General features: G+C 37.7%; 1 long non-coding RNA gene across 1 annotated transcript in view; it reads right to left on the bottom strand.

Annotated features, from left to right (window-relative positions):
• Positions 1 to 12,175, bottom strand: part of LOC140551375 (uncharacterized) — a 66,591-nt gene extending 54,416 nt beyond the window's left edge. The window contains exon 1 of the long non-coding RNA XR_011979252.1: positions 11,969 to 12,175. This is a non-coding gene — a long non-coding RNA (uncharacterized lncRNA). The remainder of the gene's footprint in view (positions 1 to 11,968) is intronic.
• Positions 12,176 to 12,637: the final 462 nt, after the last annotated feature.

The raw sequence follows: 12,637 nt of genomic DNA, 5'->3' as shown, positions 1-12,637 counted from the left end.
GCACTGGAGCTGTTTCTCTGCTCCCTTTGGCATTCATTCGAACTGTTCCTCTGCTGTCTCTCCACTCAGCTATCTCCTCCGAGCCTTGGAATGGAGGAGGTTAATAAAGAAAAGTCTGAGCCTGTGCTAGTTATTGCTGTGGACCATCTGTTTGACAGTAGATTCCCCAAGAAACTCCACATTCCCTGATGAGGGTGAATGATCCTCCAGAGAGCTGTTAGCTGTGCTTCTGTTCTGAAGTGCTTCTGTTTGCTTGGTCGACAGACTGAGATGTCCTCACAATGATAGGGGATGAATGAGGAGAAACTGTGGCTCCAGTATTATTTAATTCTTTGAAAATCTCCCACAGAGATAAAAAAACAGTACTGTGCATGTTCATCTGTGTTGTTTTTCTGTGTTGTGAATAAATGTCATCAGGATGGTGGAAAATATCAACAATTTAAAATGATTAAAAAAAAAAGTGAAAAAAACATCACACATTTACACATTCATAAATTTCACTACATTCACAATTCTTTTTACGATTTTCTCATTGTGTCTCAGTAAACTTGTAGTCAAACTTGCAATACAAATGGACCAGATCATGAAGCAGATCACAAGCATTTACACTAGTCTATGATCAAGAGAATTCATGTTATATTCATGAGAATTCTGATATAATAATTAGTGGATGCCTATTTTTTTTTTAACAATACGCACTATTTAATCATTGTGAATTCAAAGTCACTGTAGCTTGGTTGAGATTTGGAGTCACTGCTAGTTAGCTAGCTAGTTCATTAGCCAGCTCAGGTTCAGTATGTGATAGTACATTAATATTAAGCTAGCCTTAGCTTTAGATTTAGTTTGCATATATAGACTTAAAAAGGAATGTTAATTTGTTCTTGGTAAAGACAAGAATTCTGTAAAGTACACTGGCAACCATTTGGATGCATAAACCAAAAAATAAATTATTTTTTTTTATCTTTGTACAGAACCAAAAAATGTCAAATCAGTTCCTACACCCAGTTCCAGTTCAAAAATTGTCTTGATCAAGTATTTTCAATTTTATCATTTACATTTATCTCCCTTTTATGCTTTTTGTGGGGTTTCTCCTTCTGTCTTTATCTCTCTCTCTCTTTCTCTCTACAGCTAGCCTTCATGATTTCTCTTCCCCAGTTGTTGTCATTATGCTTTGTCATTCAGAAATTAGCATTTACTTGACTGGCCAATGACCACACGCTGAGCTTACAGATTGCTACTAGACACAATATGTGCACTTTAGTATTTGGCCGGCAGCTGCCATTTGTCTTGTGTGGTCTCCATTCATCTTCTTTTTATGAGGCTATATCAGAAGTCACAGTGCAACACATGTGCTGGCCAAATACTTTAATGCAGTCTGCCCACATACATAGCATTCCAATGGGAATTGACCCTGTGCTTCCAATGGCCAGTTTATCCCTGGTGACTGTTGATTGCACAATTTCAATTGGAAATATGAGCAGTACAGAGTGAGCAGAGACAATAACTGCCAAAGAAAAACTTTTCACTATTGCAAACTCAACGAGCCATTTGTCAAATCATATAATCCTGCTAATATAAAACTCTTGTATGAAGTTCCCTGTGATGAAAAAAAAAATCCCAACCTCACCTAAACAGACCAAGCGGGTCTATTTTCTGTTTGTTTGTTTTTTTTTTTTTGTTTTTTTTTAGAAACAGCTCTATTTTATTCATAGACATTTATTTTTCAGGGAAAAGATGTTTTTGAACTGTTTCTACTGATTTGCTTTGAGGTTTCAAAATGCACTAGCTTCTTCATGTTAATCAGCATAAAAGGATGGGTCTTGTTCAGAGTAACAGCATTAATAAAAATAGCAATGGATATTTCTTTCTAAACCAAGTGCTAAAAAAGGACTACTGGGTTTTATATTGTACTTTATAGATGATACTAATGTTCTGTGGTCTTCAGAAAGCATGTTAAGTAATCCTGTTTTCACTTGAGATAAATAATTTGTAATGGATTGTTTTTGGCTAGTGATTTACCCCAGCATTGTTTTTACTTTACTGAACCATTAATGACACTGACTGGTAATGACTCCTGAAAAGCATATCATTGACAAGGTCAAAAATCTGCCCTTGACAAGGCAGATTTATTTTAAGTCCCTTTTGAGTCCTGAGACATTTAAACTAAACTCCACAGAACCCCAGTGGTTGCAGACCTTTTCTCATTTTTGTAAGATAAGAATAACTCATTAACTAGTTTAAATTGATACTGGGTTGAATAAATAATGCTTTGGATATAGTCATTGTTATGCAAAAACGTCTCCATTAAGGCAACTTTACAGGAGAAGAAAAAATCTTTTTAAATTCAAATGGAAGATTTTTTTGAGCATTTCTATTGATCAGTTTATCATAAACTGTTGCAGTGTATCAAAAAGTGAAACTTAACAAACCATTTTATCCAAAAATCACACCAGCAATACAAGTCATGACTCTTTTTACTAGCAAAAACTCAAATGCAAGATCTCTTTAATGCATTTTTACTCATAGAACTTTGAAATGTTTACTATTCATAATATCAGATCTATAGATCTAGAAGGCCATACTGACTTGCCACATTTCAAGGATGACATTTCCTTAGTGCCATTTTGACTAGTTATAGGTCACCATTTACATTTTACAATTACCATTTAGCATTTACATTTACATCATTTACAATTAATTTCTCTCTCTCTTATCTCTACAAGTACATTTTTACTATTAAAAGCTCCAGTTTACAGATATCTACTATTTTGACTAGTAAAAACTCAGATGTCAATAATACTGTCAAAATACTAGTGAAAACTACATTAGCAATATCTTGAATTTGTACTAATTCATTCACTGGTATGTGGAGTTGGACTTTTTACTAGTAAAAATTAAATTGTAGATATCTGGAATTGCAATCTTTACTAGTGAAAAAGTCAAAGAAGATTTTTGCGTGACAGCGATGATATAAGTCCTATAATCCTGCAGTCATTACAAGGTATGCACACTAACCTCAGAGATCAGATTTGGTCTCCTACCAACATCATTTCTCAATGTACTGCTTTGGCTTAAATTCAAGATAATGTAAAATGTAAAATCTTCTAACCAAAGTTGATCTTGAAGTACTTTTTTATCGCACCACTCAGTCGTTCACCTGCTATACAGTCTAACCTAGCATGCCAGTGCCCGAGTGGGCCTTCAGTCAGAGTCCCTACTAGGTCCATGCTGGTGGAGCAGGTATAGAAGTGGCCAATGTCCTTCCTGAAAGTAATCAGGGTTGATTACACACATCACTTTTAAGCCACGAAGAAAAGACTCTTAAGGGGGGCACTGTCGCTGAAATGTTCAAGGCTAGAGCAGAGCCTTCAGGGTTAGGGAGAGATTTTCTGTCATTAGAGACAGACTCTGCTTCCTTCTCTAATTTCATTCCTTTCGTGTTCCTGTGCCCAAGAAAGAGCATTTGAAGTTAAAATTGGTATCTTGACATGGGCATTTCAGGAAGGGAAAAGGGAAAGGAAATGGGAAATGAAATTTGCGGCCACTCTGACATCAGGCAGCATGTGATTATTGTGGCAGGTTTGTGACTTGCTTGTGTGTTCTCCACACTTTTCCTTATTTTCCACTGAAGGAACAGAGTTGCAAGAGCCATCAGCACGTACAACTCTTTCTTAAGATTGATTGCTGAGTGCTGCTGCTGCTTTCAGTAGCTTAAAGGTAAAAGGAAGTAAGGGCTTCTTTATTTACGTGACAATTTATCAATACGCAGCCATTCCGTTTGACATTTGGTGTATGAAATCTGCATTTTTAAAATACCCTCTGGGATCTGAGCAGATTGACAGATGGGTGTTGCCAAAGGAAGTTGGAGCAATTTACTCAAACATGACATCATATCAAGTACGCAAAGCATATCTAATAAGTGCTGAGTGATGACCACAAAAGTAGCTTTAATTTCAGGTCCATGTATACTTGACATGCTAATTATATTTTCATTTTTTAAGAACAGAATTGTTGTTGTTGTTTATTGGAGTATTTCATAAAAAAAAAATGAATAACATGTATTTTGCTTTGTTGGATTAGCTACACTGTAATACAATAGAGCCAAACATAAAGGTGCCAAAAAAAAGGCTTCTTTGCTATAGAAAAAAAAACAACAAAAAAACACGAATATTAGTAAACTTGGGATCATATTTCACTGGTACGATCCCCTGGACCAGCAGGAAAGGGTGGTGGCAGGAGGTATGAAGAAACAGCACCTTTCCCCCCCACATTGAGGGGAGGTGCCCTTGAGCAAAGCACCTAAGCACTAATTGCTCCCTGGGTGCAGGGGTGGCTGCCCACCACTCCAGGTGTGTGAGTGTGTTTGTTCAGTGGCACAGATGGGTTAAATGCAGAGGTTGAATTCCATTGTATAGCTGTGCAAATGCTGTAAAGTGTGTTTCCAATTCTTTTTTGCCACCATACAGTACAATGTCCAAATGTTTGGGGACAGCATTTCTAATGAATGCAGTCAGCTGCTTTATGTTTCAATCATATATATATATATATATATATATATATATATATATATATATATATATATATATATATATATATATATATATATATTAATGTAGTTTCCGATGTGTTAAATTATTGTGTCCATTGTCCTTTTTTTCCTTTTTTTTTTGTAAGTCCAATTACAAGTGTGACTGGAGCAGCAGAGTGAGATGTCTAACTTTAGCACTGTGATGCACTGCTCACATTGTTATTAGAGGCTCTATCAGTGGGAGCAAACACAGCTAATGTTTGTGTTTAATGACTGTTGCTTCATTACCATCCGTCCAGGCAAAGCAATTAAAAATAACTTCAAAGAACTACATATGTTCTAAAAATATGGCGAGAAAAACGCAGGCCTCGCTTGGGTAGCAGAACCTCACAAGAGTAAATAAACATCCTTTCACGTTAATGTGCGTCTATCAGTTAGGAGCACATTTGCAGTGTTGATACTCCCGGCCCTATTCTTAGGGTACGACTGGCTATCGCTCCGAACTGCAGTTAGAATCACTACCAGTACAGATAACATCTCCATCCATGCCAAGAGCCCATCAAGCTGCATACAAGAATGAAGAACTGTCTTGCCACTGAGCTCATTAGAACTTTTCTTCTCCTAAATAGATTCCAAGTTAGGCTTGGTAAATTATACACACACTCATTTTCATTCTTCGCATCTGCCTGGCTTGATTGCTTTGTGAGCACTGTTAATTGCCAATTAGGACAGTTGCTGCACCAATCACAGTGCTGAACACAGTGGAGGGAGTTTCTCAGTCCTAAGCAAACTCTCAGAAAGGAGAGAGAGAGAGAAGAAGGGCAAAGGCCAATTACAAAATCACAGTCTCATTTAACGTGCAGCTAATCACATGTAATGTTGTTTGTTTATGATCTATCAAGCGGTCATTTGCGCTACTTTCAGCAAATGAATGAACCTTTCAGGCCCAGCAGAGTGCACCCAGGGTCAGCGGAGCACAATAACAGCAAGAAACTGTGTCCTGGTTTGTTAGGATGCATACAGTATGGCTGACAGAGTGACCAACGGACCTTGTTGAAATGCACATGCCCAAGGACTGTCTCTTGTTTGCCTAGAAAAGACAGACATTTGATGATCAGAGAACTACATTTTACCACAAAGCTAACAAGTATATGTACTGCCGAGAGGAGATGTAGTCTTAGGTAAGATGATGTGTCTCCTTGCTTTAAATATTGAAAAGGAAAGGAAAACATAATATGGCATTAATGTGTTAGTCAATATCTATAGAGATAGCATGTTGATGCAACGACGCTACCGCAGTGTTGGCGAACGGGCCGCCCCCTTTTTTTTTATTGCTATCGCAGTGATAGCATCACTACTGTGTAGGCTGCCAGCCTTCCCCAGCATCGCTACCACAGTGATATCATTACCTATCGCAGGGTTGACATTGCTACCATGTCGCTAGCATTGCTGTTGCAGAATTAGCCTAGCTACTGTGCTGACCGTCTGCCTTGTACAGCATTGCTACAGTGGTGTTTACGTCACTATCGCAGCATTAGCATCACTATCACATGGCCGCCTTGCCCTGCATTGCTACTGCTGCGTTAGTCACAAGCCATGTTCATGAGGTTCTGGGACCTTTATATCTAAAAACGAGTAAATATTTCGTCTACACTCTTAAGGCTACTCTCCATTGTGGAAATATCATTGATGATTCTATGCAGCCAATGGTCTGGCAAAACTAGACCTGCCTGTTTTTTCTTGTTGATGTCAACATAAGCTTAGTTCAATCAAAGCATGTAGTTCAGGCCAATACAAGCTAAAACTATTGCAGATAGTGTTGGATGGGACTGCTTACATCGATCTGCTAACTCTCTTATATGGTGTTTTGTGTCATTTCCTTTAGTAGCACATGTGTGATAGCATCTTAATGACACAAGATGACACAAATGACAGGATGAAACAACTCTTTTTTTACTTTTTCGAAGTTTTGTGGAGGTAAAAGTGATATCCCTTGTTTTTTAATTCATTTAAATTTAAAGTCATATTCCTGTAAAATCCTGTTATATTAAATTACAATGCCAGTCCACATGCTTTCCTCACTTCAGATGCCGGTTCTGTATCTCTCAGCTATCAGCATGTGTAAAATGTGTTCTTTAAGGGTAGCTCAAAGCACAAATTACACTTACCAACACTTCCCAAGCCCAATTCCCACAAAATGCTGCTTTAAATTTGCTGACGAACACATACTGACTTGTTAAGGATTCTAAGTTTACCACTCAGGACTTGACTTGAATTTAAGTGTCTAGACTTTGGACTTGAAGGGGCTCCGGTCTGATAAAGTTCTCTTATAGGGCAGCTTTCCCAGACAGGAATAAAACCAAGTCAGCAGAACATTTTGAATGGTAATTCTCAACTGAAAATAAAAGTTTAGCCTAGGACTAAGCTTAATCCCTTTTTGGTAAACCAGCCCATAATGTTTCAACTGTAAGTGTTCATCTGCATACAGAGTCTATGAATGCCTTACATGTCTGTATACTTTTGTTGCCAAGGTCAGAAAGATCAGGATTCCCCCCATTCCCCCCAACTAGTGCAATATGCAAACCGAACAGAATTTTAAACCTCATTTCCCCAGTCAAGCACTAGGACATGGAGTATTATACATGCATCCTTCCGGTCATCATTGTGAATTCCATCACCAAGGTCAGCCTCCCACAAGGCTCTTATCTGTTTTGTATTATAAGTATGAAAGTAGATTGTAAAATTGTTGTCATACTGACCAGGGTGTGTGGAGGCCTCTAAGTAGTTTCTGAGTTGGAGATAAAACAATCTGGGGTTCTGATGGATCTCTTGATAGCATATAAAATGCTTTGTGTGGCAATTATATTTATGCACATTTTTTTTTAACTATTTTGTTTTGTTGTTGTTTTGCTCTGTGGTAACTGTTTTTGATAACTTCAGTTAATGAGCATATGAATCATTAAAGCTATTACTGGATTCTAGTTGTTTCTAATTATCAGGTGCACTTTTTTCCAGCCAAAGTAATTGCTACATTTATATGTAAAATGCAATAGCTGTAATTGCTGTAATGTGTGAAAAATGGCTGTAATTCCTTCAGCTGGCTAATGCAATTTTGTTCTTAAACTCCTTCCATTAAAACCAAAAGTCCACACTTTAATCACATCTTGATTGCTTCATTTTTAAATCCATTGAGGGCTTGTTAAAATGCCAAATTACAAAAACTGTGTTGCTGTCCAAATAGTTTTGGACTGAACCAATATGTATGTATTATTGCTGCAAAGGGCATGTCCACAGGTGGAATCATCACAGAGGAATCACCTGCCCATCCAATTTAAATAAAATTACTTTATACCTACCAAAACAATAGGGTGACCATATTTTGGTTTTCAAAAAGAGGACGCTGGGAGCAACGCATGATGCCTCCATTGTCGAGCCTAGCAGACCTGTCAGTGGCAGCAATTGTTTGTCCTCCACAAAATCCAGATAAACCATTCTTCAGCATACCATGTCTTCTCCTGACGTAAATATGGATAGTTCATCCCTTCCAATTTTAAGTAGTTATCCCAAGCTCCCATATGGACAAACTGATATGCTTTAGTGCAGACTGGTTCAAGTCTCAGCCTACAGTATATGGCTAGAATATTGTCTTGTGTGATGCTTGCTTTATCTTTGCCTGTGGAAATGTGGTGTTTCCAGTTCCAAACTAGAGGACATATTTACAAAATGTAGACATCCTAATGGGGAAAAAAGGCTGTTCTATTATAGCCTACTGATGATCTAAACCAAAATGTTCTTCTCTACTTCTTACAAATGCTCATCATTAAATGGAAATATAAATTGTAATTATTAAGTATGTCTTTTTCACGGGGTAAAAGCCCTGAACCTTTCTAAAATATATTGAATACTGTAATTTGCCTACTTCTTAAAATTAATATATGTACATGTTTACTAACCTATTGAGAAAAACAACACTTTTGTTGTTGCCCACCCAAATAATTGAAATGCCTACCTAAAGGTGTCATCCTAGTAACGCCTCTGAATTGCTGTCATGCTAAAATGTTTAATGGAATGAAAGATTTTGGAGCATTTTGGGGCATTTCTATTGCTTCATTCGTTATGATTTTTATGTAGAGAACAACAGATTGACATCATATCAAACAGTGACGAACAGCAAAAATGGAGATACAAGGTTTTGCCTAACAGCAACAACATTTATTTATGTAATATATAAATAGATTGATATCATTCATTTATTCATTCATTTATTCATTCTTTAGCAGTCCAAATTTCAAAGAAAGAGTGTTTTTATTTTTGTTTTCTGTACAGGGTTTTATATCATAATACAAATTAGTTGTTTAACTCGCAACACCAGTGGAAACCTTTTATGGTATAACGTAAAAATATTTTTAAAGAAAAAAGATTATACAAATGGTTTTCCTTGTAAATGAAGTATCATTTAACCAAGCTAAATACAATTTATGTGTTGAAAATATTCAATGTCTTTACTAAAGAACCCTTTAAGAAGTGATTTTACAGGTCTAGTTTATTGCATTGCAGTGAGCTTCATAAAATATGACATATGTCACAAATACTATTACATTATGTTCTTGCTGCATTGGGCATTCTCAGCATTCCCTTTTCTTTTCATTTATTACAGACATGTCCTCCACCGTGGCTGAATCTAAATCCTTTTCAATCACTGTGCATACGGGTAGACATTAGCAGAAATCCTTTAAGACTTTCACACATTGTGTAGTCCAGTTGGCCACGCCATGTGAAAATGTAAAACTGAAGCAATTAAACCGTATCTCCAAGTGGAACAAAAATCCAGGATCGGAATTATGAAGCAGTTTCATTTTACTAAATCGACTAGATATTTCACAGTGCATTAGCATACGTCCATCAGTCAGTTTCAGAACAGATTTACATATAGTGTTAGACCTACATTCTTCTGCTACTGATTCCATTTTAACTGCATTTCTTAGGCCCAGAGCCATTTCAAAGGCTCAGGTTTTAAAGTGAGGAGTTGGAGCCCTCGAGATGAAAAACCTACTACGAGACTACCACTCCATGAGCCCTTGCACTCTTAAGGACTGCCAGTAATGGCATATCTTGTGATCATGGCATCACGTCACTTCAGATACTTTGCGCAACATCAAATGTGAATGCAGACAGAGCATGAATGAAGGAGAAAACACGTCTCATGAAGTATGGAGAGTTCACAAAGCCTTCCAGGATCTGCACTGGATTAAAAAAAAAATAATAATAAAAAAGGTCTTTGCCTAGAGTCTTAGTATAGAGACTTAGAGAAGTTTCGGGGTGACATATGGCAACAAAAAAAGCTGCAGATTCACAGATCTGAAAGTTAGGCATCCGCATCATGTGATGCATTTTTAATAATATTAATAGATAGCTGGCTCTGAGGATTCTGACCCAGATAGGGGCCTATGAATGATGTGTATGTGTGTGTGTGTTGCTACTCTAAGAGTCAATGGCTGAATGAGTGTGGTGGCGGAGCGTGAATGAAGTCGGGCTGGAGGTGGGGGTAGTAGGAGGGAGATGGCTGGGCAGCTCTCCTCTATTCTAAAGGGCTCACTCAACACGCATGCTAATGCTGGTGGAGAATAGAAAGTGGCCACTATGTAGGAGTATGTGCACTTGCAGGGAGATTCTCTCTGATTTGTATTTCATCACACTCTTATCAAATTGTTGGGTTGTTTGTTTTTGTACACCCTTATTTATTTATTATAATTTTTTTACATTGTCTCCTTCACAATAAATGGATCAATATAACTAATACAGTAAAAAAAATTGCCTGTTTCTAAAAGGTGACCTTTTGTAGTCCACACTATATAATTTTGTTTTAATGCCCAAATGCTAGGTTGAGCTTGTTGGGTCATTTTGCTGACCTATTTTCTCAGTGCTAGGAACTGTTCAACGAGGATAGTCTAGGGGTTAACTGTCCCACTTATGACATGTGAGGACACTGTTTAGAACAGAAAGAATTGAACTGAGCTTCTTTGGACAGGAGCAGTCTTCTAGCACTCAGGAATTTATAAATAAATGATTCTTAAAATGTAGGATGGGCTGTGCTTGCAATGCTGATGAATGAAAACACATTTGCAGGGACACATGGTCCAATTCTTTCTTACTGTTGTGCAGATCTTATTAGCAGCTACAGGAATGATTGGTGGAGGTAATTGTTACTGAAAGGAGATCTACAGGTTAATAAATTCAAAATTTCACTTTTTTGTTATTTTTCCAGCCTGCACTGTTTATCTTTTATGTGCTTAATAAAAACCTGTTTGTGTGTTTTTAGTTTAGTTAGGTGATTGTCTATAATTGTGACTAAGATAAGATAAGATAATGCGCTGACCATATTTTATTAGTAATTAATGCAGAGATCCAGGTAACTCCAAAGAGTTTATTATATGTTTTACTATGAACGAGTAAAGATATGTTTATATGACATGTACAATCAGTTATATTAACCATGTTTTCAGGTTGCCAAATTGCATAGCTGGTCAGCTTTGTGACCAGACTTTTCAGCTTTTTTAGTGAACAGACACTATTATTGTTTTTACATTTTAAACTCCAAGCCAAGGTTGGTTTAACCCTGCAGTTATGTTATTTTCACTCAACTATTGAGTCCAGAATACCCAGAAGCCAGCATACTGTTAGATCAAACCATTAACCCAACACCATTGGTTTAAAACACCTGGCTCTTAAGGGAATGCCAAGTCGCACTTTTCCTGTCTTTACGATAGCAAAGACACACTGATTCACCCTAAATCAAGCTGTGTGGTACATGGTTGACTTTAGTACATGGAAGTGACATACCATGAACATCAAACACTGTTGTGTTCTCCTTCAAAGCAAAACCCAACAAATCACAGAGCTGTATAAAGGGCTAATTCCAAAACCCCCAAACCGTTATGTAACAGTCTGGACTCACGCCCTCCAAAATGAAGCTAAAAAGACTAGAAGCTATTGCTTGCCAACCGGGTGAAGCACTGATTGAAGAATTGACTGGAGGCAGCTCTGCTGTTGGAATCCATGTTAATACTCACAGCAGACGCCTTAAAGCTGCACTGCACCATTTGTTTTGGTTCGACTGGAAACAAAATGACCTGCTAACAGAAACAGCAATTTTTTGCTAAACTTTTGGGGCAATAAAATCAGTCCAGAATACTACATAACCATTATTTTATTATTATTATTTTTTAAAGAGGACAGTCTTTGAGATTCATGGTATGTCACTTACATGTAGCCAACCCTCAGCATTCAACTATGCCAATATAAATACAGTGTTCCAAGATAGGACACCTTTAAAAAGTGATGGTTCATGACCATTACAGGCCTGTACTGGGCAGCAAAACACCTCAATCAGACACTGCAAGTGCAACCTACGCTCTCTGTAAGTAAATATCCTCCACTTACCTGTCAGTCTATGCCCAGAATCTGCTGTAAGGTGTCTGTTTGTATGAGCTATGCTTTATTCCAGCAGACAGCTGGAACCTTTCCCTTTTCCAAAGGCCTCTATCAGTTATAAAGCTATCTGATCAGTCTGAAGTGCTGCAGCTCTCTTACAGTGAATCTGGAGCTTTCGTCCTTTCTTTCTTTCTTACTTTCACCAACTGTGTCATTTATCCCTCACAGAGAAATATTCTCATCCTCTCAAAAGCACATGCGAAGTGAACGGGGCATGCAGCACGCTTGCACAATAAAGGGGAGCAGAAACTTGAGGAGTGAAAGTAGGTTACAGTACTATTTCCCAAGTCTACGCTAATTCATAATGTGGGGGTGGAGGAGGGAGGTCTGAAACAAATGACTTTGTTTTATTGAGTCATGAGTTGAAGCCTCACCCAGAAGTGGGAGGGATGTAAATCACGTGCATTAGCATGTGCTGTTGGACATGTCCATTACTTTTCTGCGAAACTGTGAGTAATGTGTTCTATCTGGCTCCTGATTATACTCTCTCTCTGTGTGAGAGCACTGTCGCCACACTTAACTTATTCATCACCGGCCAAGCTTCCAACCTAAACGAGCTTGCTCAGCTATCACCAGCCAATTTGAGCAAAGCAAAATAAATCACAAAAATCTCTCTCT

This window comes from Salminus brasiliensis, chromosome 3 (genome assembly GCF_030463535.1).
Source record: "Salminus brasiliensis chromosome 3, fSalBra1.hap2, whole genome shotgun sequence".
NCBI classification, from domain to species: domain Eukaryota; kingdom Metazoa; phylum Chordata; class Actinopteri; order Characiformes; family Bryconidae; genus Salminus; species Salminus brasiliensis.
The sequence above is the reverse complement of the archived record's forward strand: the minus strand, read 5'-3'. Positions and strand labels throughout refer to the sequence as shown.